Source organism: Tiliqua scincoides, chromosome 8 (genome assembly GCF_035046505.1).
Source record: "Tiliqua scincoides isolate rTilSci1 chromosome 8, rTilSci1.hap2, whole genome shotgun sequence".
NCBI classification, from domain to species: Eukaryota; Metazoa; Chordata; class Lepidosauria; order Squamata; family Scincidae; genus Tiliqua; species Tiliqua scincoides.
In genome coordinates this window covers 57,522,688-57,525,763 of record NC_089828.1, presented here as the reverse complement: position 1 = coordinate 57,525,763, position 3,076 = coordinate 57,522,688, and positions in this window count along the sequence as shown.

Genomic DNA, 3,076 nt, shown 5'->3' with positions numbered 1-3,076 from the left:
AAGCAGAGATGAGTAGCTCCCAGAGGTCAGTTCCTCGTCCATTTTCAACTTTATTGTTCATTCTCTCCTGACTTGAAGGTCTCTTTATGGCTGCGCTGTAAATATGGGTGCAAGAGCCAACTGTGTTGCCATAATACCAGACACCACCCACATGTGCTCTAATGGACCACTGTGCTTTAGCCTTGGCTCCTTCTCTGTCTTGGGCAGCGTGGGCCAGGGACAACCACGTCTGAGCCCCAGTGTGCTCTCCTCCAGGCCCACTCCCCTTGTTAACCTGCCAGAGCCAACGGGCTGCTCAAGATGATGGTACTGCATCCTAGAGGGCGCCACTGAAACTCAGAGCGCCATCTGTGCCGGGAGCACCGGACGTCAGAGACAAGGTGCTGAGCAGGGACGTGCAGTGGGTGGGAAGGCAGGTGAGGCAGTGCCTCCACACTGAAGTCTTTTGAAATGCACCACTGCTGTGGGAGGGGCTCAAGCACTCACAACCTACGTGCATTAGTGTGGAGAGAGCAGAGTGCATGGGTTGTGAGTGCTTGAGCATCTCCTCCTGTGGTGGCACTTTTGGAAGGACTCCGGTGGGGAGGCACTGCCTCACCTGCCTACTCACCCAATGCAGACTGCTGGTTGGAAACACCAATGCAAGACTCCCCTAGCGCCTGAACTGTTACTCTTTTCTGTCCCACACAGCTTAATGAGAAATTCTCATAATGACTCTCATCCCCCCCTTTTCTATGCAATCTAAAGTCAACATACTACTACTACTACTACTACTACTACTACTACTACTATTATTATTATTATTATTATTATTATTATTAAACTTTCACAGTCATGTAGTTTTTGACTGAGTTTTGTATATATCCATCTATGAGATCTTCCCAAGGGCCTAGGATAGGCAGCTATTTTTTGTTCTTATATTGTTACGTTACAAATATCACCGTAGTATATGTGCTGTTCCTAGTAAGGCGGCCTTTTGTCAATGGCATAGCTGGAGGGGGGCGCAGCACTCAGGCTGGCAGCGAGGTGGGCAAGCGGTCCCTCCCTTTGGAGCCATTCCTGATGGGGGAACAAAACGGAGCTGTACGGCTCCGTTTTGCTCTCCCTGCCGGGAAAGGCTCCAAAGGGAGGGGCTGCTTGCCGGCCCCACTGAGCCTCCCCACTGGACAGACTGCTCTGCCCCCCCCCCCAGCTAAGCCACTGCCTTTTGTAATTGACTGATCGTGCTTGTGCTCATCCTGATGGTGTCCAGGTGCTTTTCCAGGTGTTTTGTGATAGCATCCCAAGGCCCCTATGACTATTGGCATTACTCTTGCTTTCTTGTGCCACAGTCAATTTCAATTTGTGGATCTTTATACTTGGTGATGATGATGATGATACAGTATACTACTTTTCAACAAAAAGTTCACAAAGCGGTAGAAGGACAAAATCCAATGCTTCCATGGCTCCCTATCCCCAAAGGGCTCTCCATCTAAAATATTTGTCACAGCCTCGACAAATCTTTGGTCTATCGACTTGAGATTGTTGGATTATTATTACCCAGGACTTCATGCTGTCTTCCTTCTGACCCTGATCCTGAGGTCAAGATCCATCTGCCATGCGCAGCGTCAGATGGAGCGCATTCAGTTCCAAGCGCAGAGAAAGAAGCAGGCAACATACTCGTATTTTCTGTGAAAGTGCTTGGGTCTTTTCTAGTTTTTCAGTGTGAAATACACTCATTTATTTTTCTGGCTGCAGTTTTGCCTGGGTGTTTTGCAGTGAGGTTTCTTGTTCAGGCTACTGTGGGATGCAGAGGCTGGTCGCTGGCGGCCACTATGCTGACGTGGGGTGTAGCCCACCTCCTTTGCCACCGGCTGTCTGCCCGTTTGCCTTAAGAATGTGTGGAGGAGGAAGCAGGAATGCTGCTGCCAGTCAGGGCATGCAGTCTTGGATAGAGGGACAAATGTCCTCACTCAGTGGAAGGGAGGGTCATGTGCCTACTCTCATATATGTCTCATGTCAGAGGACTGTTCCTGGTAAAGAGGATCCGTTTGGGTAAATGAAAAGACTTGTTCCTGCTGCCTTTCCTCAGGGCCGGCCCTTCCATGAGGTGAACTGAGCCAGTTGCCTCAGGAAGCTGTTGGGAAGAGTGCGTGCGCCTCGCACTCAGTGGCGTAGCTAACAATTTTGGAGCCTGGGGCGGAGCTAAAAATGATGCCCTGGAAGTGACGTCACAACCTGAAGTGGCATCGCTTTCTGGCTTGACGTCACATCCTGGCTTTTCAAAAGAATTTTTTGAAAAGGGGAAAAAACCCATCTCCGTCCCACAGCAGCTTGCCACCCTTTCCTTTGCCACCTCTCCCCAGCCCCCCTCCTGTTCACCCCTGCTTGCCCCAAGCCCCCAAAGCAAGAGGTGGCAGTGGTCAGAGGCCACGCTTGCCACTCTGCCATCTCTTGCAAAAAAATGCTATTTTTTTCCTCTGGAAAGAGTCTCAGGTGAGGAACACAGTCTCCGAATGCTGCTGCCTCTTGCACTGATGCTTTCCATTCAGCTCCAGGTCCTTCCTGCTGGCCCCCCCCCCACTCACCCCCAAAGCCCCCATTTCTTCGCTTCTTTTTGAATCCTAGCAATAGGAGGAAGACGAGGACTGGCAGCCCCAGCTCTTGTGCCACCTGGGAAGGGGGCGGCATCTGGTGGGAGGTCTTGGGCTGGCCCTGCCTTCACTGTGGAAATTAGTCATCCAAAACTCCCTGGAGTGATGGAGTGAGAGGAAATATGCAAGCTGGTCCCTTGCATGATTACTCAGAAGCAATGCAGTTTCATAAAGCAGCATTTGTTTTATTCGTTGGTGACAACTGTTGGTTTTAAGCATATAAACCCAACCAGTGGTTGCTAATAAATGAGACGACAGAAAGCAGGATTGTGCGAGGGCAGTGATGCACGAAAGCTGCACCAGAGGTTCTGAGATCACACCGAGTGAGAGGTGGCTCCACTGCAGAAGGGCTCCAATAATGGGGTAGCAGCTCGGAGAACCGCGGAGCAAGTTTGCTGATGTCAAGAGAAGCCCAAAAGGTTTTAATAAACTTGTTCCCAGTT